This window comes from Plodia interpunctella, chromosome 10 (genome assembly GCF_027563975.2).
Source record: "Plodia interpunctella isolate USDA-ARS_2022_Savannah chromosome 10, ilPloInte3.2, whole genome shotgun sequence".
Classification (NCBI taxonomy): Eukaryota; Metazoa; Arthropoda; class Insecta; order Lepidoptera; family Pyralidae; genus Plodia; species Plodia interpunctella.
The window spans coordinates 2980759-3007370 of NC_071303.1; the positions used below are offsets into that span (position 1 = coordinate 2980759).

General features: G+C 34.0%; 1 protein-coding gene across 5 annotated transcripts in view; it reads left to right on the plus strand.

Moving 5' to 3' along the window:
• Positions 1–26612, plus strand: part of Ntan1 (N-terminal amidohydrolase 1) — a 74814-nt gene that overhangs the window by 26264 nt on the left and 21938 nt on the right. For 2 of the 5 annotated variants that reach the window (XM_053750332.1, XM_053750331.1), the window contains exon 3: positions 24999–25054. The exons of 1 other annotated variant lie outside the window; for it this stretch is intronic. The gene's annotated coding sequence lies outside the window, so the exon portion shown is untranslated. Of the gene's footprint in view, positions 1–12919; positions 13066–24998; positions 25055–26612 lie in introns of those variants that run through there. 2 more of the 5 variants (XM_053750330.1, XM_053750336.2) reach the window with 2 other exon arrangements.

Sequence of the window (26612 nt, forward strand, 5' to 3'; positions counted from 1 at the left end):
ACGTGCAAACAGATTGTGTGTAGTAATTGGACATGCGTCAAGCGTGTCAGGCTAATGTGGTCATAAGTTAGCCGGTGGCCTGAGGCCGGTGTCATTACGCCAATCTCGACAATTGAGGCTCGCGGCGCGGTGTCGACCGTGCTATGATCTATGAGGTGGGATTATGAGGAGCAGCAAATTACACGCACATTCTCGGTGTTATTGTCGCTAATTGTCGATGAGGATGTTGCTACCTAGTGTTGTCGGATTTTAAACCTTCCAAACGCTAGTGCTATAGTATATGTACTTCACAGTTTTTATATTTTTATTATTAGTTTATGGGTATGTTTTCTATTTATGAGATGCACTTTTTCGCTTAACAATGCTATCTCTGATTGGTTTTGTTGTTGACTGGTAGAGAATGCAATTAATTAGGCCTTAAGTTCACCATTTGTGCAATTTTTTTGTAATTTTATGAAATAAAGTTTTAAACAAAATACCTAAATCGGGTATTGTTTGTTTAAAAGATGAATAGTTGTAGCGTCGGGGGATGAATTGAAAGTCGCCTTAAGGCATCTGACATGACTTGTACGACTACATGCCAACATCTTTTGTCAATATCATCACTGAATATGTAAACATAATAGTTTATTACGTTCACAAATCTACTTCTCCCATCGCACGAACTAATATCGATGTCAGCGTGACAAATCACACATTACCGAATATAGTTACAAATTGTTGGAAGCCCCATATTTCCAATGAATTCTATAAAACAAAAATATCACAGATTCACCTCTTACTTGCACATTTCATAGACGCTGACAAACTTTTATAAAAGTATGCAATAGTTTTGACATTTCTATAGTAAATCATTATACGATCGATTTATATACTGTTTTCAACTCCTTTGATCCCCTATAGGGTCTGATTTATATATGTGCATATTCCATTTAACATTGCGATATGTGGTTATTTGCGCTGCATAGTATGGTTATCGCAAACAAATTTTGTAAATAATATGTAAAATAAATATACCAGATTCAGTTTTCGTTGGGTTTCACTCAAAACATGTTAATTTTTTGAGTGTAACCCAAAAATGTAACAGAAAGACGAAGAAAATATCGGGTTGCAGATTCCTATACCTGGGTTACTATTCTGTGCTCGCTTTGATTTGTATTGCCCGTGATGTTCGTCCACTCCCACTTGGCTGGCAGTTGATTAAAGGCAGGGTAATGAAATTAATAACCGTGGTACAAACCTAGCACCTCCTTCGCTCTTGACAAATGATCAACTGTAATTTCACACGGGGCCGTAATAATACCACATCGAAGACTATATGATACTGGTGGCATTACACCTATTGTTAGGTGCTATTCTTCTACATATAATATGCATTGAATCAGTAACATTGTCTTTTATGTTTATTAACTTATTTATGAAGCACTTAGATCAATTCCTGAAGGGGCGATTAGAAATAAAAGACTATTTTTGTTATCTCGCGTCTCGTCCAGCACTCAGTCCCAGTCGATAGGTCATAGAATCAGAGTCAGTCAAGTCTGTAAAGAGTTTGAACGCCCCTACAATTCCATAAGGCTCAAGATTTTTTTGGTTGGAGATAGAGCCAGTAGCGATGTGGGCAGATGACATAATTAAGGTAAGGCAGGTCGTATGTGGATTATTATATATATGGATTAGTACAGGGATAGAGAAGGTTGGCGTAAAAGGGGAGAGGGCTGAGATGATGATGATTAAGATTTTAAGCACCAATTCACTCATGATGCATAATGATTTGGCTGTATCTTTATTTTCTCATTACGTTACGTTATACACGCTAAGTATTTATCAAAGTGCACTTGTTGCAAGATACGTAGAAACGAGACCATCGTCTGCGCCTTCGATAAATCTGCCGCACTTAACTCTTGGTAAAATAACTATGGGATTTCCGCGTGCGAGGCCGCGATGCGCCCGCGCATAAATCTATGCCCATATTGTGATATTGTGTTGCCATTATAGTCTCCTGGAAGGCTGGACGTCACATAAATACACGGTGCGCGGTTAAGCCTCCGTCTTTTCAATGGGTGTCCGTTTCTGATGCAGACTCTATAAGTTTACTAACGCTGTTGCCGTGTAGATTTATGTCCCTGTCGTCTTTGTAACTGTTCTCAAATAAATTACGTCTTTTTAGTTCTAAAAGTGGCCAGAATAATGATTTCTAGGTTTCATTCATTGTTCTCTGTTCTCGGTTGCTAACTGTAATCTGTATTTAAACCACGTATTGAATTTATTTCGTGTTAGTTTTCTGTTAATTGGAAAAACGTTATGAAAAATATTCTTTAAATCATTTAATCGAAAGGTCGATCGAAGAAAACGACTATCCATACTAATATTATAGTATAATTAAAATAATTAATGTTAAAATAAAACACAGTATAATTATTTAATTAAACACCACAAAATAATTAGCTTTGTCGTAGTGGAAACTTATCACCATATTCCTTAAGAGACAGCAATTTATAATTACCTTATAAGATAATGGCGGCAACTACATCAATACTCTAAACGGTGAGGCTGCGACATCTACAGGACCTATCTTGAGAGCTGAGCATTACTAACGATGTCGCAAGATAGAAAGTTCCCAGTTTCCCACTGCCCTTAACCGTTTTGTTTATGTTATTAATGTAGACGAGGTGTGGCTTTAGACTTAACTGTCTGGATACGATTTAGTACCACAGGGCTTTTAACTACTAGAATAAGTGCGCCGTAAAGTATGGTATTGATATCATGTGTAACTTATGAATATGCTGTTAGCTATTTCGTTTTGTTCTAGATAATGTCATTAATGCAAAATTTGAAGAGATACCGATGGACAACTTTCAACATGTTTATGGTATCGGTATCTCTTCAAATTTTGCATTTTCTATGATAGTTTTGTTGAGCCTTTCATTAGCTCTAATATTTGTTATGAAGATCCTATTTTCAATAGCGGTTTTTATAGCTATGAACATTTCTTGTAGATGTTGCATGACGTTGCAATAAGAAAAACTTAAACATTTTATTAACATATGTACAACAGTTTTACGGTTAAAAATAGTATCAGTGAATTTATTTATTATTCTCCTTCAAATTTGTTAAATAAGATAGCAAACAAAACATAAGCAGATAAGGATAAAAGCAAAACGCAGTTACAAAACTTAATAGACCCTTCTCCAATTTTATTGCTTCGATAAGACCTTATTACTCTGTATATCTTAGTAACCATATTCTAGATCAGATATTGCGCATTAAACATTTCAATACAAATTAAAGGAATTGCAGTGCGAACAACTCTCATGTGGCATCCAATTTCACGGTCAGTAAATAAAATTAGCATCGGGCGCAGTAACAAAGCGGTCTCAATAACTTCTACAGAACGAGCTAGAAGAACGCATACACTCATCCAATAAATCACCAACAACATATGCGTACAAGAGGCAGACGTAGCAATGGCTAATAATAAACATGAATTGCAATGAGAATTTGTTAATTACGCCATAAGACCCGTAAGGAACCGAGTCAAAGAAACGACGCAGATAAACGCGCAATCACAAAATAATGGACCGATAAGCACTTCTCATAAAGTGCAATTACAATTCAATTTGCAGTGAAGCTTTAAACATGTTAAGAAGATTGTATTGCTAAAGATAAACGTTCAAGCGCTTGATTAAACTGGCATTTGTTTTAAACTCGCCAGACGTTGAGATAGGTTGGGATGACGTAAATTTAACTACAATACGTGTTGAGGTGTCATTCACCTACAGCCTTCAAATTGCTTTAGAATAAACAAGCCTGAAATTGCGGGATGGAAGACCGTAACGGGAGGCTTGGCTGGAGTGCACGATAAGATTCGCGTCTCGAAGTCTCGCGCCTATTCAGGGTCGTTACGAGACGCTGGCGCAAGATGATCGATAATAATGGTAATTTCGCGAGGAACACGTGTAGCATCGCTCGTTCGTCGGCGCGATCGAGATCTCATGCCTGCCCTATTAGGACGTGCAAAAGGCAACCTCGATGACAGAATTGGCTTGTGCGCTATCGCGCTTGGGAATTTTCAGACCTTTGTTTGTACAGCGCAACACAGTTTTTATCGGGCCAATCTTGGTGCTATTGCATGAGATTTAAGGAGTGTCACTGTTTGTGTAGAGCAGAAACAGTTTTGAAATAAATCAGATTTTTTAGCAAATCGTTATAAAGTAATTTCTGATCTGCAATGATTTATTGGTAAAAGAAGGAGCAATAATATATAAATGTATATAACGTAATCAAATCAAAATGAATAACAAAAGCTATCTAAGACATCAAAACAATCAATGGTTCAGTGTAACAGTTCCCCAACCAAAATATGAAGTACATTTAATTATAGCAAAGGATGAACCTATTTCGCGTACCTACACTTGAAAAGGAAGAAATAAATTAAACAATAATATTCAATAGCGCACTCAAATCGTTCCCAGTCCGTCATAAAACCTGGACAGTGCTTGAATGATTAATTATTTCCTTTCATCTCTGCTCTGGAAGATAGAATTACTAAGCCCTAGGCTTCGCTCTTGGATGCAACACTATATTTTATTTACCTTGCTGTATATTTCCAGTTCGTTATAGTGTATGGTTGCTATAATTGTAGTTACGATTTGTACGTTTATGACAAACACTCAATTTTGATGACAGAAACATTTAATTTGAAAGTGTAACCTATTATAATGTAACAGTTTGATGTCTTTAAAACTGCTGAAACTCGTGCGTATGACAATTTATACAACCCAAGTACTGTTAGTGAGAAAATCCGCTGGGATGTTAGCATTGTTTCCATTTTAATTGTATCAAAAATGTAACCTCAAAACAAACAGTGCCACACATTAATAACCCAGACACTGAAAACTGAGTCACGCTAAAGCAATTTAACAAAACACAATTCCCCAATAAATCGGCGAGTAGAATTTGGCACAGAAACGCCAAGAATCTAATAATGAGTGCACGGAATAGAGTTACGATCTAATTATAGGTGTACCGGTTCGTAACGTTGTAAATGTCATTTTACACTTGTGCAAATGTTGGGTCAGTGCAGTTCTCACGGTGGTGCCTTTCCCGATTAGATTATATTGCGGGCGCGGTGTTGCTAATTTAACGACTTTGTCTCATGTAAACGGGGCTTAATGAGGAGTATACATTGATTTACTGACTGGTAAAGTTTGTATGAACGCTTGTACGTCTTATTTATTTGAATTCGATAGTGATACCTCCTTAATTGTTGTGTGAATTGCATACTATATCAAAGTCGTAAGTTGTAATGTATGGTGAGCTATAAGAATTAATGGAACATAGCACAGCATAGCGACAAATCATAATTCTTAGCTAAGCTCGTTGTATAATTTTACTTAGTTAATTTACATTTTCCCCGACATAGAAGTGGATATATTCTAGAAATCGCATACTGTTGAGTTGCAAACTCCATAAAACATAGCGGTGTAGTTGCGATGCCACTAAATAAAACGGACACATTTATTTACTTTCGTGCTGCCGTATTGGATTCTCGACTTGAAGACGGTAAACTTAGTTATAAATAAGTAAATTATAGATGTCAATCAAGTGATTGACATTTATAATTAATTTGTGTGTATTCTGTATTGAGAAGAGACTTTTTAAACTCACAGTTTGATAAATTCAGTTCAATTTGGTAAATTTCATTCAACAGCTCATACTGCTTAAAATAGATCTAATATAAACACCTATTATAATAAAATTTACCTACCTGTAACTATAACTGTAATACCTATACAGAATATGATCATATTCTGTACGATCATATAGATATTTAAGTTCATCGGTGTGATCCACAGTATGACGAAAATGCTAATTCAATTAGCGAACTTTATTGCCTAAGTAATGCGCTTCTTAGAGAACTGCAGGGTATACAGGTTTGCGAACAGTGTAGCATATGGAGCAAACTGTAGAAGAACATGTATCGAGAATCTTGAATCTTTGGAGAACATACAAACATATACGAATAAATAAATACTGCGACTTTAGCTCATTCAGACACGGGATACCGTGTCCTGCTATGGAACTATGTGCAACTGTGACAAGTGTACGATTTTGTGTCACGGCATATTTCTGTTTGGTTTATTTTGTATTATAATACTAGCGGCCCAGCCTGACTTCGTATGCTTCGGTTTATTTAAAAACCCGCATCAAAATCCGTTACGTAAGCAGGTACAGACAGAGGAAAGCGACTTTGTTTTATTTGATGTAATGATAAACAACATATAATATTTCAAAGTTGAAAATGGTATTCAAAGAAATCAGAATATATGGAGAGTTTATGATGCGGAATGAATACGTGCTGATTTATTATTGAAAGTGGACCGAAGAAATGAAATTTATATGTATTATATCAATTTAATTTCTTCATCACATATCACATATTTAGTCAAATTAATTAAATTAAAATTAAATAAAAATATAAACGAAATTATTATTAATACTTGGCAAAATACTTGCGCAAATATTGTTTTACTGTAATAAATTGTGACGACTAGTAAAAGTGAATCTTGATGGAACACTCCCCTACTAAAATTCAAGTTTCATTGTTAGCTTTCTCATAAGCTAGATTGGTCCTGATAAAAAGCTTTTGGTGTCAGCTTCTAAGATTGTACCTGAAAGCGCATGTACTGCACCTATCTGAGACACGGGCCATGGGCTGAGCAAACATAGTGATGATACCGCCCAAGTCACTAGACATTAGAGGAGTTTACATTTCCTTTTTAAGAAATTTCATTGAAAGAAAGAGTAGAACCTCTTCTTTCTTTTTTCCGTTCCATAGGAAGACCAAGAATAGGTTGCAAATATTTTTTTTTTCTTTCTACACGGGCAGAGAAAAATAATTGATAATGACTTGTCGTTGCTACCAGTAAATATTATACCATACTTTTTAGGCACGTTGTGAAAATCCTATTTGCACAGATTATGCTCAAGTTTTGATGGTGAACCAGAGCTCTAAATTGTAGAATCTAGTGAATATATTGAATACAAAAATAAATTCTGAATTCAAACAAAACAATTTTCAACAACAAATGTGAGAAATGAAATATTTAATTTTGTAAATTGATTTATACTTTTACGCATTCACAATCGATTTTTGTTCTGAATCAATTCGCACCATACTAATTTAAGTTGTCATGCGTGACTAGTGTTCGTCAAACCGTTCCTGAATTACTGTTAAAATATTATGATTGAGAACGATAACATTGAAATTGAACAAGTATTGGAAGCCAACTCATTGTGATGGTACATCATTGTAGATATTCAACACATTTCTGATTTAATATAAGAAATATCTGAAATCCGTACGTTAAATATATCTAATAATCATTTTGATTGCTAGACTATTTTAGAAACAATTTATAGTTACCAATGTAATCTATGATCCTCAAATTAGTGAACAATCTCATGAGCTTTACCAATCGTTTCATCATAAACACCTAGTCTTATGCATGAAGGAATTCCTTCTCATTCCGTCATGAGTAGACATCGTAATCTGAAAGCTGCAGCCTCTGTTTTCTCTTGTCTTGCCCCAACCCCTTGGTACCTTTCACCGTCAAGAGATATTGTCCATGCAGCCCCGATCCCTACGCCTCATTACCATACACCGCGCCGTGACAGCCGCGCAATTAACTATCTGTTTATTGTTGCTGAATTATAAACGGCGTACGCGCCGATATCACTTCTGGGTTTGCAGCCACTTTCGTTTGGAGGTTTGTGCGCAGAAAGTGGCATGGCATAGATTTTAATTGAACTTTCGTATGCGAATGGTTTGTTCAGACACTTTATTGTTGTGAGTAATATAAATAAAGTTAGTAATATGATATGATGGCCCATCATTATCACACACCCTGATATTTATGAATAAATAAAATACTTGGTAAATATAGGTTGAATTTTAGTAGGTTATATTATATTACATCTGCCAACATTTCCTATATGTATCCATTTTAAGTCAAACATTGCGTATGTTAGGTTTTAAACATTACATACACAACTCTTGACTTGTAGTTCTAATAAATCTATTTACCTTTCCATTTTCTATATCTTTATATTTTGTTGAAGACGATGTCTAAAGTCCATAAAATATTCTCCGTGACTAATTCCCGTCGACATTAACACTTATTTATGAGAAATGGCATTGATAGATTTTGCTAGAAATATCTATAGAGGTACAAACACGACACTAAAAGCTGCAGAAGGAAAGCTAGAAGCTATTATGAAATGAGATTACTAAAAGTTATGTTTAAATTACTTATTGTTAGATAAATATTTTTTTATAAATCATTGTTGAAATAATATTCAAAATCTTCTTGATTTTTATAATTCAAAATCGGAATCTGAATTTGATGGAAGACATTGCAATAATTTTCTATTTGTTGTGTTTATGTATCTTTCATGACAAATAAATTCCTGATCATAAAAATGTAGATCCTCGGTCGATTTAGCCACAGGATACGAATTTTAACTAACGAATCGTCAGAAAAACAACGGAATTCCGATAAAATTGATAAGGTTAGGTTAGGTTAGATTTAATTAAGTATATGTATCGTCTTTCTGAATAACATTTCTACAGCTGGCAAATCTAATCTACATACGAAGACATTGAATTTCCATATGTTTATTATTGAATTATCGGACCACATTCGGATTGTAGCCCTTTGAATTTAAATAGCCGCTTTGTGGTCATAAATATCAGGAAACCAATATGTTTATTACACAATTTGATATTCAAATTAATAGGAGACTACTTGGTGTAGAATGGCGAAAGTGGGCAAGTTAATATCAATACGTTTCGATATGACTAGCTTGCCGGTACGACTAAATCGCAGTTAGATCAAATATCCGTTCATTTTTCCATCGTGTTCCTACATTCTTTGTGTCTGTGACAGCAACTAATTACCGACAATTTTTTTTCATTTACAGGGCATGTGACGAGTATAATAAATAAGCTTTCGCATGAAGTAGATATTTTAGGCTTAAAATTAGCAACTTTAAAGACATAAATCCTACAAAAATTATAAATGCGAAAGTTTGTGAGGATGCAAAATCGACTGGACGGATTGTTATGAACTTTTTTATGGGTACTAAAGTTATTATAATATAATCGATAGTTTTTCTTTTTTCGTATTTGTTACTGAATGGTAGGTGTAAGTGTTCGTTTAATTTGCTAACGTTAATTAATAGTCGATTCTGTTATTGTTTAAATAATTTCTACAAGTTATTTTTTACTACGTTATCTGCTTAGCCGATCTCTCAAGCAAATAAAATAAAAATAAGCCAAACATTCAAACTTTAGGTTTTTAAGTAGCAGTCGAGTTATTAAGAGATTTTTTAACTTGCTGAATATCAGAAGCGATGTTAGATCATTTAAACGAGTCAAATCGTTTTGAAACACCGCGATGAGGGAATATCTAGGATTCTAGAGTTTACCGTAGATAAATATTCATCGTCATAATTTGTGGTTTCATGCATCCACAAATCCGATGTTTAATAGCGCACAGCTGCAGTGAGCGAAGCATTTGATACACCCGCAAGGTTACATGCTTGCACTGTCTACGCTGCACCATCTACACAAACTGTAAAGTTACATGATGAAATAGTCTGTGCAGAGTGCGAAGTAGAAGAGACGAAAGCGGAGTGAGAGCCTAAAGAAGAGAGAGAAGATAGAGATCATTGAGTTGTAATGCCTTAGAGAATGATGAAGTACGAACATGAAAGAAGAAGACCTATCAAGTCTTCTCTTTCGCTACTAATCTTCAATTCCATACATTTCACGTTTCGATAAAATAAAGAGTTTAGATTATAATGATCACACAAATATTACAGTTATTTATGCTGCACCTTTAGTTACTATTTATGTATATGTATAATTAAACTAAACAACAAACTTACTTTCTAGATATTCACATTTAACACTTGAACTTAACGTATCATTTGAACACTTTTCCTTCAGCAATATTTATTTCCATCATCTTTACACATATAATGTGTCCAATCTGTTGTAGATATGAGGACTTTGAACAGTATTTACTCATGGCGACAATCCGTCCCGTCTCTTCATGCAACAATATTATTGCACCTGCTTCGCCGCGCCCATAACATTTATCCTACAAGTCTACTCATAAATAATTACTTACGGTAATAATCGAAGTGAAAACGTAATAATTATTAATGGATATAATCATATAATCTTCGAGAAATCTCCCGTTTCTGTTTATCTTAAGAGTTGATGGTAATCGCTTAGACGTAATTTGTGAAAATTTATTGAATGGCGTAAGTTTGCTAACCGTTGAGGTTTTCCCGTATGTTTTCACGTCTAGAGGTATATTATAAATCTATATGCGAAATAGTTTAGGTATCTTTTTATCGATTGCCCTTAAAAATTAATCGATTTCATTTTTTTTAATAACAGCCTATAGTTAGAGTAAGACATATTTGAAACATAATCACTACAGTGAATCAATACACTTCATGATTCCTCCTCTCCAATATAATAACGGCGAATTTGCAAAAAATCCATCTCTCTCTATATATATGGAGAGAAAAACTCCACCGACAAGAATCTTGAATGTTCTTGAAAGAAAAGTTTCGACAACTTGATGTGTTGGCTAAGGCCGGTTCCCTCTGACTATATAACGCGTATGTGTGGGTTTTTGTATGGAATTGTAATGCATGCATCTAAGATAAAAAAGGCAGTTACGTCGACACAGTTTAGTCAGTGTTCACCAGTCTGTAATGTATTTGTTTATTTAACATTTTTTGATAAAAACAAGTAAAAGACGGACTTAAAGCCTGAGGCTTGAGGCTACCAGTCAACAAGGTGATGGTGATGAAATAAAATAATATTTTCGGGGTGCAAATGAAAGAAAAATGAATATATCCCGCATGGCTATGTTTCCTAACCAGCATATTTAAGGTCTCCGATATTGCTTGGTATTTAAATCGTCAGATCAGCAGATTTATTTACGTGCAACCTTTCACGATGTCTTGTGTACGATTGCCTTGTGTTTGTTGTATTAATTGTTTACTATTGGGTGTGCCGTTATATACTTCTATTTATATACTTCAAAAGTCATAAACTTAGATCGTTACGAGAATCTTTCTTTTTGAAAAAAAAAGTATTAACAATTATTGGTAAACAAATGTCCTATTTATTGTGTAAAATAAAGTACATAAGCAATATGGACCACTAAGACTGTATTTGATTTGTCTTACAAAATTTCACTCATTTAAACTTTAATAAATAGTTATATATCATAGGAAAACGAGGCATTTTGGCATTTCACCAAAATTCCTAACAAGTTTGCTCTGAAATTTGGCATCTAATTCTAGTTAATATTTATTTTCACGACCTCACGCCACTCATTTAAAAGTTGTTTGTAATTGTTCATTGTGATGATGTCTATGAATATTGATGCAATAAATATTTGGTTAAGTATTAATATGCGTCATATATTTTTCTATTCCTAAAGACATGAACCACGCCAGGGAGGGGCCGGTTGTAACATCACATCTTCATAAAGTATCGGCTTATGTTCGATTTTTAACGTAACCATAACTATTGTTAAAACTAGATATTACACGGCAAATTGGTAAAAAATGATAATATTCGGTCAGTGTCTGACCACAAAACATTTATTTTAAATATAATCATCACAACCAATAGGTACTGATTGTGTGGACATAGGGACGTCCAAACAAATGACTTTATTGACGCGATCATGTGATTTACGATCAAAAACATTGATTGTTTAGAGTCAAATACTGATGTGCGTTTGCGTGTTTCGCCGCAGTATATTACAGGATGGCTAGGACACACAGCCGCATCTTTCACATATATATCACTGGCACCATTGATAAAAGGATAGAGCTTAGGACTTCCTGTATCAGATACGCTTTTATGGATGGAATCTTATTACTGTTAGCCGATTGGTTATCTGGAGATATTTACACAATATTTCTTACAATAGATTAAATGTAATTTTCAGAATTATTGTTATTTTTAATGGAAATGATTATTTTAGCGCCGCACGTCTCTTTTCTGTACTTGTTGATTCTTCTTGTCCGACAGTAGACAGCGAAATAAATAAATTTTAATTTAATTTAAAGCCTCAAAAGACATATCAAGAAAAAGCTAAAAGTTATAAAAATCGTATTACTAAAACGCTGATTATTTTACTTTTTTACTTTTAATAATTAATTTACTTTTTATGCATATGAATTTGCTATAGCTATTTTATCTACATATTTTGTAGAGCAAAGTATACAATGTTTAAAGTGCTACAATTTAAAACAAAGTTTATTAACTCGTTATTTAATTACTTACAAAAATAGGTTTGACATTTTAATACCGATGTTTTTTTTTCCTTAATTAGTGGTTATCAGCGAAATATTTTTTGACATACATATTCATATATCTATAATTCTATATATATTCTTTATCACCGCCTCCAATTTTTTAAATACATTCGTATTTTCAACAGTCGCGTAAGCTTTGAAAGTTTACATCATCAAATAAATAATTCAGATAAAACACCAAGATAAGTCCTCCTAAAATATAATTAGTCTGTCATTCTGCTATCCTCACTTATCTCGAACGTTATCTCGCATCCCGTCGCGGGCAGCTGACAAAAACGTACTTATTAATGAATCCACTTGTGAGCTAATAGACTTTCACCATCTCACAAATAATTAACATTGTTGAATTTCGGCGTTCGGATGACGGCGAGGCGTGTTCGTCTTTAAGTGTTAACATGCGCATATATCACGGTTCGACTTGATACACCTGCGAGGCCACGCCCCCTACACCCCGCTCCCCTCCCCCCGCACCCTTTGCCCTTGTCTTTCGCTGAACCATCATCAAGATACCATTCCACGTTGAGACCCCGTAGAGCACGGTAGTGTCTCCATCGTTACCGGTTCGTGTGTAAGCGAGTGTGTGATTACTGATTAACATTTTGGTGCTTGCCGTTCTGTTTGTTCCTTTTGCCGGTGTTCACAAAAACTGTAAGTGCTTTTGATGTTGTAATTAATTGACTTAAATCATCTATGAATTCTATCGCAACTAGATAATTTTAATTACATTTGTAGTATGGTTAAAAAAGTCTAATATTTCTCTGAAGTTATTACGAAATGTTAACATATTTTTTTATCTAACTTGTGACATGAATAACATTATTACAAGCTTATCGGAAATATCTAAGCAACGGTGAATAACTTCCTCTGATGATGATAACTCCGGCATTAATCTTAGCAACTAATTGTGGCGAGATAATTGCATAACCCTCGCTTTATCGGACAGATAACTAACATTGTTGTGGGACTATGAAAGTTTCTCTCATGTAGACTTGTTGCCGCGGGGCGGGGCTAAGATGCCCGAGCGATTTGTACGCAGGCGCGAAAGGACGCCTTTTTGCTTCGACATTCCACTTTCTTTTGCCTACTTTATCTATAATATCAGAGAAATACAGGGTTTCTCTCAATACTAATCATAATGCACAGATATAAACTTGGCCATGGATCTTCGTATCAATGGAATAGATGCTAAATTGGATTGAATTTTTTATAGCTTGAGCTTCTCAGATGTCGCCTAAGATATGTGGCTTATGGAAACTATGAAGAAATGCTACGCCTAAATAATATCTATAACACGGTTAAAACAATGACAAACCCACAATTTATTAAGAATAGCGTGCATTGTTTCCACGATGGAAAATGAGAGAATGACGTTTGTTGAAAGCATTTTAAATTTGTGAGCAACAATTGTGGATGTTTTTGCTTTATATTTTAACATAATATCAAATCAAAAATGTGTTTATTTTAGTCACAATTAGTAATTTCGAAGATGAATAGTTGAAGTAATTTAATTCGTATTTATTGTGTATCAAAGCCCGAGTGATATCATAATAGGCCCACCAAAATGAGTCAGTAACTTTTAATTTGCTCTATTTACGATTTGACAAACACCTGACGATTTGACTTTCATGTTGAGCAAATTGGTCCCTTCGTGAATAAAACCAAAATAATATCAAGTTGCGTGATGATTGTTGACTGATAAATTGAAAGACCCTATGTAAATAGTACCTAATCAAATTCAAACATAACATGCGAAGGTAACGCCTAATATTATAAAAAACTATAATGCACTTTTAAAGCTAAAGTTTCTTAAATATTTACACACTTGATGTCATTTACATTGTTGCTAAATTTTGCAGTACAATTCGAAAAGTCCTTTAAAAAGTTCACATAAAGGCTTATGTGTAACTTTTTAAAGGCTTAACATATCAATCGTAGTCACAATATTTGTAGATTTTCTGATATAAATGTACTCAAATCATCAGCCCATCTAAATCCAATATCACACTTCTCCATGACGGGACATCACCACCGAGCGTAGGCGCACGCGTTTTATGACTGCTAATGGTCAATAATGCTTCTCTTGACTCGGCGGGGTTAACTTGGTGCTAGATGGTTGTTGATGTAATGGACCTGTTATATTGATTTCTTGTATATGTATTTGTTTAAAACTTTATTTGCTAAAATACATAAGTAATGGTTCAAAAGACGGACTTAATGCTCGTACCATTTTCTACGTTTAGGATTTTAAAAAAAGTATAATATGTCAATATTAAAGGAAATGCGTAAAAGGCGGCTATTATTGTTAACCTATTTAAGTTTTATCTTACACGGTGACCTTATTTTATACTTTGTGATTTGTCTTTCCTATGGAAATTCCTCTCTGGTAAATAATTCCACGATTGTTCTTGGATATTATTATTGTAACTATTTGACAGGTACCTACCTACTGCCGAAGTGCCGACATGCGTTTCCATTTCAATGAGAAAGAAACAGGTATACAAACATTAATTATACACGATGCGGAAAGAAAGGTATTTACGTAAAAATGTATGTAATGTTAAATTTATAGAAAGTTTAATTCAAAGACAAGCAAATTCATATAGAGAGAAAATAAGTCTTATATAAGTAAGTCTATTTGTCTGGTCTGATTTTGATGAAATTTATAAGGTATGTGAATACAATTTTTAAGTTCGTGGGTATACATATAAATATTTCAATAACGACTGGTTTTTGAAATATTCACAATTTTGGAAAAAAAATTGTGTCAGCGAGGTCTAAGTTCGCACAACAAGTTATTTAGGTGTTAACATTTTTTTCCTTTTTGCTAGATATAACTATCTTTATGACCATTATTACTGTCCAGTAATTGTCTTTTATGATTTTTCGATATTTAATTACTTAACAAACGAAAAATTTCATCTGAAAATCTTATCCTTTTTACGTAGAAATTTTTGCAATACTATAAAAAGTTTTACCACCCAATAATGGAAAGCAATTTCCTTCTACATATAAATGTTGAACGCAAAATCGTGATAGCCACGTCCACAACCTGAGGCTAATAGAATCAACGATATCAACAATTAAGAACCCACCTTTCGCCGTATCTTACTTATTAACACAAGTTAATTGGCCACTCAAGGACCTAGAGTATCCAGTGACATCGCATCTAGTTTCTAAACTTCTACCAATTAAATGAGGTTTACTTGCAATAAAATTGATTTTTGGAATGGCAACTGATATGCGATTGGCTATTCTAATTTAAATCGTTAATGTCAATCAGTGTCTCGATTTTTTCTTTTTATCTATGTATTAAAACGTTTTATTTAGATTTAGACAATGTAAGACATTTTATATGAGTGGTCGTGCTCCCAGTGCGAAGTGTAGTACATTGAAAACTATTATATGTATCCTACAACAAATAGCGATCTGCAACACTGTACAAGCACTTTTTGCATACAACACTCGCGCAATATGCACGAAAATTTTTGTCGGTTTAACAAACGACGACGTTCTCAGAGAAAGGATTAATTATTACGCTGACAGTACATATACAAACAAACACATCGTTCAAATATTTTCAATTGCTAACCGAACATTTCACATTTTTTAAAGTTCACCAATAAGCCCACCATAAAGCTAAACGTGGCCTTGATTTCGCAACTTTGGCTCTTTCTACCCCCCCGTAGGGGATAAAGACTGAGTTTTGATAGAATTTTTATCCAAATAATTTAATATGAATGGTAAAGTTTCTTTGTCATTTTATATATCTTCAAGAATCACATTATTTGTATGAAAGCTAAATCCTTATGCGGCTTGAATCCTGTCATATCTCGTAAACGGATCTTGCCCAATCATGCGCATGTGTTTGCATGTCTTTCAGTCTTTAACCCTTTAACTAATAGCTAAGACGTGACCATATATGTTCGAATCGCGAACATTAAATCTCTGATAACTTTACCGTTGGTCTTAATGTGTCAGTGATTGCATACAATTTCTACTTTTATTACCGTTTAAGCCTTAAGGTTCGAGTTTTCAACCACATTTTCTTAATGCTACACCAAGGCTTTGAATTCACATTATGTGTCATCATAAAAGTAGAATTTACTGGTCGGAGAAAGGTCTTGTTGGCAGTTTTATGTCTTTACAAATTAGTTCACTATTTTATTAGTTCTGTTTTTGTTTCTTTTTTATGATATCGTTAGTTAACGTCTCCAAATTAGCTAATTAATTTTAACAATTTATGTACCACAGAGTTAATATAGTTATCTTCGACTGATATTCTAAAAATTGAGTCTATTATTCAACACTAATAGGATGGCATGAAATCTAGCTGCCAAATAGGCACTTTATTTGACATTTGAATCATAAAGAGATCGGTCTCTGCCACGGAGGTAGTGAAGCACCATCCATTACGTCGTGGACAAGGCAACTTGCTGTTCAAATGAGACAAACATTCGTCATAATTTGACGAGGGCACTAACCTCCAGATTACAGCTTTAAAAAAGCTGAGACGAAACAAACACCCGCAGTGGAGATCAAATCCGGAACCCAAAACGATACGGCACAAAAAATATTACTAAACAGAGCTATGCTTGCATCCGATAACTCGATTTAATCGATTTAAAGCTCGCGTACAGCGACGGGAAGTCTTCAATTGTATTTATTATGCAATACATGTTCGTGTGTTGTATATGAGTAATTTCCTGGGACGCATCTGTCGCTCCTTCGCCAATCTTGCAGTTGATGTCATCGTTAATTATCACATTATACGGTGCTCCTTTCAAATCTCCTGTCTCATCATAGTTTGTATTGGATGGTCGCAACGAGGCGTGGCGTGGGTTGGGAATTATTTCTGCTTTAATTCCCGTTCATCCTAGTAATTACGTACTAGTTTATGTTTATTTTATTCATCTCCATAATCAATGCACATGTTTGTTTATCGGGATGTCAGAGTAATTTGATTGTTTGTCCTTGGTATTCTAACGCAAATCGATAAATACAACTTAATGTTTATTGAGATAGTAATCAATATGAAAAAAATCGAAACATTATCAATGATAATAATATTGTTTAAGTTAAGATACACGATGTTTACAAAAGTCAAATAAACCAAAGCAATAACAAATCTAATCTTAGTATTTCGTATAAGGAATTACACGGTGCATTTAAATTTAATTTATGCCTCTGACATTTCTGAATACGAATCTTCGTTGTAATTCTATTTCCAGGTCGGCCATATGGAAATATTGAACCTTTTTGTTCCATTATCAAGTGTGCATATCGATACAGTATCTGACTGAATAAGATTTACATCAACAGCGCCATTCATCAGACAAGCCCATCGATCTATTGCATGAGTTATGTAAATGGTATTTACAGTCAGTTTAATTTCATTCGTTCGATCTACCGAATTTGATTCATCGTTCAACTATGAGTTTGCTTCAATAATGTTCTTGACAAGAGATGGATGTCTGGTACGGGCTTATTCCTTATTGGAGTCGCTTGTTCTTGAATTTATTGGACACGAAGTAACGGTTGCTCGCCGTACCCACGTAATATATTGTGGTGGGAAGTATCCGCGAACCTGTTGACTTTCCTAAACATCATAATTTATTGCCCTAATGTTCTAGAACGTATACTGCTTTCTTGTAATTGAATAGATCTAAGTATACATGATCACTGTAGAATAAATAATTGAGTTAAGAGTTGACTGTGTGCAGGGTGTGAGTTACATTCTCATAACATTGTGCTATTTGTGAATATAGAATATGTTCAAAGAAGTTATTAACGTTTTGCCAGTTATCAGGAATAAAAGTGTAATGTTTATTCTGTAATTTGTGTGTATTGTCAACCTGCTTAACATGTTTTCTCTTCTCTCTATAAGAGATTATTTTTACTTACGTATTCTGTTAAAATATTACCAATTGAAACAAATCTATGCTGTTGATGTAAAGGATAATAAAGATAAAAATTAACAATCAAGAAAATATTTGAGATCGTGATAAATAAGAAACTAACTTGTCATAAACAATTTCAAAGTAACAGTATAAAAAATATATAAATATGAATAAATATATATATATTAGGACAAACATTGAGCTAACCCCATTATTATTAACAATGTATTATAAATTTTAATAGCCCCTTATTTTAAGTCCAAGTCACTGTCAGCTAAAATGATGTATTTTATTTTCTATATTATAGAGATATTGCCCTGCACATAAAACGAGTTCCTCATGTCTCTCGGACGCGATAATGCAATGAATATGTACTAACTAGCGGTGGCGGTGTTATTTATGACGTCCGATACCATCGACACGGACTTGTCAATCACTTAGAATGTGTATACCAATCGTCCAAACTCAAATCCACCAAGCTTTATACATTCAAATCTAAACTCCAAGTCAATTTGAATAAGACCGTAAATGGTTTTGGAGTTAATGTTATGTTTGCTAGAATACGTACAGGCTGATCTTCCACGGTCATCCATCATTCATAAGCGAAGCGCGAGTGCGTAACGAGCCTATTCGAAGATGCGCGATGGTTTTTACACCCTCTCTAACGTCAAGTGTACTTGCATGTTCTCTTATTGATGGATCCGACACAAGCCTAATCCTGTTACATCTATATGTTTTGTAAGAAAAAAAAATAATATTAGTAAACTGAATACCTTCGAATATTATTTCTTCAAGCTGTATTATTATGTAAATGTCTTCACTGATTCTTTAATAATATAATTTACCATCATTGTGTGCCATTGTCTGGAACGTCTAAGGCTTCCGATCAGATAGGAGCAAAAGTTGGCATAATTGAATAGCTAATGCGCTAGCTGCCTGCGTTGAGTGACGTATGCAGAAGGCTGCAGTTGCCCTAACGATCAGATGTTATCTGCCCAGTGACGTTTCAATACATGGATCAGTTAGTGGTGGCGTACGCAGCTTGGAATCAATACGTGTATGTCGTATACAACATCTGATGGGTGCTGCTTCAACTGTCAATTAAAATTGCGAATAAGGCGACGTTTTGGACGTTTTGAAGTGGTTTAGCTAGATCAAAACATATTTTGCGCACTTTCTATTCATAAAAAATGCGAAACTAATATGCAAACTGGTAAGCAAAGGGCTACATTTTACTGAGTATACCTTGAATTGTTTCAAACTTGCACTCGTACAGGTTCAATTCCGTTGAACGTCTGTATTCCGCGCTAGATATATTTTAATGTCAGCTTTGGAAACAGGGCTTCACGTGACCAGTGGCACCAACTAGTGAGCGAAAAAACGGTAGCCCTAATTAATATCGGATCTTGTATTAATTTTTTGTTTGTCTTCAAATGACAAAGATTATTTTCTACAATTTTGTTATGTTTTGCATATTTCTTCTAACAACCGTTGCAAATGCTCTAAGAATTCAGTATATTCACGGATCTCTTTCGAATGCTTGACTCTCAGTCGTGAGTGGCTGTTCCGAGATACTATCTCACTTTCGCGACGGGCGACGGCTGAATCTATTGCTTTCAGAATTTCCTTAGTTGCCTTATTCTCAAGCTTTGCATTTTAACTACCTAAATGCTGCTCCTATTCTAATTAAACCTTCTTGAACAACCTCCAACTCAGTAAATAAAATAAAGACGACAAAGACATTTAGTGACCGTGACCTAATTTTAAGTACATTTAGCAACTTAGTCAATAGATGATAAATCAAAATTTGTTTAACTAGTTTCATCATTAACCTGACAACTCATTTTGTAATTTTATAACGTATTGGTAATTTATCGTTCGCTCATTGACTTTTATGTTCATTTTAAGAGCCTATGTAATAATTACGTATTATATTGAATATGAAGCCTCCACGTTGTTAGCTTTCATGTAAGAATTAAAAAATAACTGAAATTTAAAATTACTAATAATATGTCGCTTTTTGAGGTGTGTTTAATTTAAATAACACACTGTCACATTTCAAATGACGTGCCAAAATCATGATCATTTACAAATAATCAAATTGTATTATTGACATAACAAATGAACATGCTTAGTCAAGGTATTGTCGATGTCCCGTTTTCTTTATGATATGCTATCAAATTAAGCACCAAATGACATCACAACATGCGCCGGAGTTTCACAATGAATGCGTTCGTTAATAAAGTCTTTTTTTCCTTTTTACTCCTTTAACAAACGCCGCGAGTACTGGTATGTCTTAAATGCTGTCGTCATCTCAGAGTGATATGAAAGTTACCTATTGTTCGTTGTTTCCAGCATCAGTACAGACAGCAAAATTATTCTCGTACACACATTTTTCGTTTAAAAGCATAGCATTTGCATTAGTCTCATTTGCATTAAAATTTCTCGTCTGTTTAAATATTTCTAGCTTGAGTGTTTTTCTGTTAATTTTTGAGGTACCATTTTGACTGGTAGTATTTTCATATGTTTACATATTAATGGTTTTGTCTGTACCTTCTCTCTTGCATTGTTTAATGATGTGACTGAAATTGACGCCTATGTTCCAACCAAAAACAGTTTCATTGTTCATGTTCAGAGAAAGTTTGTCGCAAGATCTAGTCGTATTGACATGTTTCGAAACCCAAATTTGAAATTGTGGAAACTATTGCGTCTACATACCTATAGCTGCAATGCGAGAGAAGTAGGTACTAAGATATTATTTTATAATAGTCTATAATTTTAGTAAACACATAGTGGGTCGGTCTTTCCTTTTGTTTGGTATTTGATACATAAACTTTGATTATTTGACAGAAAAACTTTTTAACTCATTATCTTGTCCTTATTTGAGTTACGTAAATTCATTTTAAGCGTTAACTTACTATAAACAAGTGAATTTTTAAATTTAATACATACTGCAAAGTCACTTGGTTTACTTCGCATGTCATAATCATCAGTTATATTATGAAGTGACAGTGTGTATTAAAGCAAAATAAATTATTTCAATATGCGTCCACATTAATGTGATAGTGATGTAACCATTGCAGTTAGGCTGACACCAACTGTTTTAGCTCTAAACGTACCGCGTCACATTTCAACTACCAAATCTATACTATTATTATAAAGAGGTAAACGTTTGTGAGTTTGTATGTTTGTATTGAGTTTGTATGTCCGAAACTACCGAACCGATTTCAAAATTCTTTCACAAGGTACATTATCCAAATTGCTGTAGGCTATATTGTATTTCAAAATTCAACATCTAGTTATCTAATTAATGAGAGATGAGATATGGCGCCCGTTTTTCCTTTCATTTTGCCTGATGAAATAAAGAAGAAACATAAAATCATCTAGCCTTAACATTTTCTTTCCCAGATCTCAAGACGCATTGGAGATTGCGTAGATATCAATTTGTTGTTAAGTGTGAGGCAGGCCTTTCCCGAGGTGTAATCTCTATGTTTTACGTCCGGCCGGACGACGAATGATTAACGATAGTTGCCGATAGCGAGGAGACTCAGACGCTTGCATCCGACAATATTGTCTCATTTATTGCTAATGATCTATTGAATCTGTCTGTACTGTTTAAGAGTTGTGTAATTTTTACTTTCTAATGTGTTTGGCTCGAGAATTTCGTATGCCTGATCATTGATACCAAAATGCACGATCATTTTCTTAAGGTATTATATATTTTTCGTCTTTTATTTTTGTTCTTGGTTTACGTAACTTTCAAAAGACTAGTTATTTAATTAGCGATGATACTGACAATTTACAGCCGCGGTGGTGAATCCAAAATAGGAATGTTTTTATATTATTTTAATACCTCACTGGCAATTACGTAGCTAGATGACGTAACTAGATGATATTATGACTGCCTATTTTACTACGCGGCTTTAAAGGGAACTTATATACTTTCAACCAAGTTGCTTAATTAAATTTTAGCTTTGATGTCTTAAATAACTATCATTTGCAGGTTTAGAAGATACACATAAGCTTATGATTCATTAGCAATAAAATAATTATCTAAAACCTGACCCGGATTGTACAAAAAACCCAGCACATCTTAGCCAAATTCATTGCAAACTCGCTGTTATTACTGATGCATAGATTACCACAAGGTAATATTAACTATTTTAAAAACCAGCACACATAACCCGATGGCCTCATAAACACAGCACACACTAAACACAGATCACAACATATAATTTCTCAAAAACATTTGTATAATGCCGATCGAAATTACCGTGATTTGTTTCTGAACTTCTGCGCCCGCGCCGATACAATTACACAATCAAGCGATCCTAGAGATGACCTAAAACTGTATTTGGTTGGAAATATCTAAAGATCATGTCTTTTTAATCATTTATATCCTGAATAATGTTGAGCAAGACGAAGACAATGCAAATTGTACACACTCACTATGATAATATTATCTTAGTGAACTCAAATCTGTAATACTTTGTAGTATTAAATAGTAACATAAAAAAATATAATATTATGTGATAAATATGCTAGGCATATAGCTAAGTGAAGATTTTTTTCTTCAATTAGATAAAAGCTGCAGACCGATTTCGTAAAAATTCGAGTTCGATTTGTTTGGGGAATTTTAAAACATTTAAGTAAAAACTTGCCTCCGTTCATGGATCGCGGTTTAATTCAAGATATTTATTCCCTATTCCAATCGAATAGCACCAATACACGAGTGCATATTCTCAGAAGGACATGACTGCTTATCGGTTCGATGATTTGTCTAAAGAACAGGCATAAAAATTAAGCACTCGTCTTGTTGTCAGATGTTTTTGTTCGTCACTTCTCAGAAATTAGATAATACTGAACGCCGTTGGTGACGTTTTTTGTAACCTAGCGTTTCACGACACGATAAATTCATTATCATGAAGTAGTTAATATCGTTACCGTGTTCAGTTACAGTATTTTCATTTGTAATTTTGAAAATGGAAATAGTATTGTCAAAATATTGTAGTATCTTACTGAGACTGTATTTTTATACTTTTAAAAACCATCTAGCCATTTCCCATTTGGGTCGGCTGTGTGGGTTTGGGATTATGGGTCGGCTGTCCTTATCTTCTTGCGCCATTCTCGATTTATGTGCAACATGTAAGGCGATATGCCCATCACCTTTTTGTGTAATTTCATTGGAAGAGTTAAAAATCAATAATGTATGTATATAAATTAGAAAGAATACAATGAGAAAACAATAAATTGTTCAAGCATCATAAAACCACATACATCATAAAATTACATGCATACATTTTTCGATGGGGTTCTTTCTATTTTTCACTTCTTGATAATACGATACAGAGAAAATTTTACAATGAACACATTGTTGCACACTGCTATTATTTCTAACAGAAGATACAGGATACATTGTCTAGAATTAATTTCATCCCGAACCGGGCAGTAATTATCTTGGTATCGACTTGGCTGTAATGAAGATATTGCCATCTTTATTGCAATAATGAAATATGGAAACTGTTGCAGCGACCGTGACTTATTACTCGGATTTATGTGTATTGAGATACGAACCAGCCGTAATTAGTTTTTTTGTTATTAACGCGTAGGTGATATATGGTTTATGTAATTGCCAGGTTGGTGGCAGATTTTATTTATTTTAGTGTTACTTTGTACGGGTTTAGCTTTATTGACTTGTCGTTGTCAGTTGTCCTTGCCCTTCATCGTATTTATACCTTAGTTGACTCAACTCATACATTTTCAAATAGCATCAGTATAGTTAAGGTTCGTAGATGCATTAAATAGGTTTATTATATATTTTCGTCTCCGTCTCTTATGCATTTCGCATAATTTTTTACTGCTTCCAGCACAGTTCTTCTCTTAGACATTATTAATTGTGATGTAATTTGTCATAATCATTTGTTCGTTTAGGAATCGAAATTTCTTATTTTTTTGAAGTGAAAAATCTTACGACGAACATCTTAGCTCACATAAAAACTTTCATTTTCGTTGTGATTAATAATGTTAAAAAACATATTTGTTTCCCATAAAACAAAAGAACATTCACCGACCTAACATCTGCGGCTGAGTTGGACATGCATAAAAAATTGGACAGAGATTTAACGTGATACTCCATTTTGTGCAAATTTCCATTTTGAAGTCTGCTTCGAGTATCGTGTATTCGAAATACGTTTGTTACGATTACGTAAATCAGTAATTATAATTTTCATTTTATTTTGCAAATTAGAATGGGTAGACGATTCGACGTAGAGGAAGAAGACGAAAATAAACTATTTCATCAATTCAAACTTTATATATTATTTGATATAATATTTTACTTATTTTATTATTTTACTATAATAGCAGTACCACTAAAATTGTTACGATTCATAATCACCTAGATGATGTTGTAGTTTTCACATACATCGCTAGCTCATCGCCCCGAAGAGAACCCTGGTATTACAATTTTCCACTTCTTGCTATTTAGCGCCACTTCATCGCGCCACACCACAAAAGTGACGCTGTAAAGAGCTCTTCAGAAGGCTTCAGGTCTCTCAGTACCTTAGTAGTTTCGACCTTACCAGCTGTACCTGGACTACTTTTTATTTTTCACACCCTAACATTATTCCTTGAAAAATGTTTCATTTGAGAATTTAATTTACGTTTGCGGTTGCTTTGTTGCAGGAAACACATCTGCGACTTGGTTGGACTCCGCTGTGTGAAACCTATGTGATATAAATGTAAGCAATTTTGTTATCACGTAATAAAATCGTTGCGGGTATGGCAAACAGCGCTTTTAATTAATTCTTAGTAAATTTGTTTAAGTTTTCCTATAGCGTTAATAATTATTTAGTCTTAATTTGCTTTTTAAATACTCTAGCACATTATATATATACAGTGCAATTTGTATAGTATCCAGGTGTTTACTATCTAAGTTCTGTATTGAAATTAGTTATGATGTGTTGTATATTTCATTGAGTCATTAGTATACCGCTGGCTTCGCCAACGTGGATTTCCCAGGAGAAATGTACTTTTTTAAGAAAGCTAGAAGGTAGGAAGATGGCTAAGAAAAGGTAGGGTACCTTTCATACCGGAAAAAAGTTCTAGCTATACTTATGTATGTGAAATTTCAAAACTTTAGGTGATTAAATAAAACTTTGCGAGGTAACAAACTTACTTTCGCCTTTATAATATTTAGAAAATGTGCACACTTTAGTTACTAATATAATATTTCAAAACAACGAGAACTTATATTCACTTATTATCATAAAATGTAAATATATTGCTGAATATAACTTCTTTAACCTGTTACAAAGTATTATAAACAAAACAATGTTTACCAAACACGACGCAATATACTATAGGTTATTTGTTAATCCTAATATCTCAACTGTCCTGATTTCTATCTCATCTGATTCACATTTATCTGATCTATTTATCACGCTCACCTGTATGGAATCTTTTGTACTAAAGCAGGACGGATGATTTCTCAAAGAGTCTTTGCAATTATTGCACTGTAATAAGATAGACTTCTTAGGAGGGCAATTTATGATGAAATACTTACTAGGGGCAAAGTTTTAATGATTATTTAGATCAGCCTTGCATCCAGAATATACTTCGATTGTTGCAACTGTTAGTGTCACCGAGTCCGTTAATCTATATCATATAAATTAAGGGATTCAGTTACACTAACAGTTGCAACTTAGTTACTGAAAATCCAGGCTTCCTGTTTTATCCACAATGAAGTTATTAGGGTTCGAAATTGGCTTGAATTGCTTCTTTTACCATTCTTTTGTATATTGTTGTGTATTCTTAATTTTGACGGTGCTAAATTAAAAATGGTAAGAAACTATGTATATATTTAGCGTCATATCTCGGCCATCTAGATTCTAGGGCGTACCGTGACGTAGCTCATACTATAGCAATAATAGTGTAGATAGTATAATCTGTGGTTATAGCCCGCGCGAATATGCAATTATCCACGCGTGCGGTGCGTTCAGAAACACTATCCGATCTTCGTTTATATATATGTAATGTATACATGCTTTGTCCGGATATAGCAATATTTGGCTCATCATTATTATTTTACTTATTAGGCCTGTATACCAGAAATATGTACATTTTCATGTGTTTATGACAATTATACCATTTCGGCTCAAGATTTTTCAATATTATCAATTTTAGTTTTCATAAAAAAAAATAAGTGAGTCAGTATTTATAGATTGTGCTCCGCTATTCTTGCAATGTCGTCCTCCAACATGTAAGTTGTTAAAATGTCAATTCAAACTTGGGCCATTT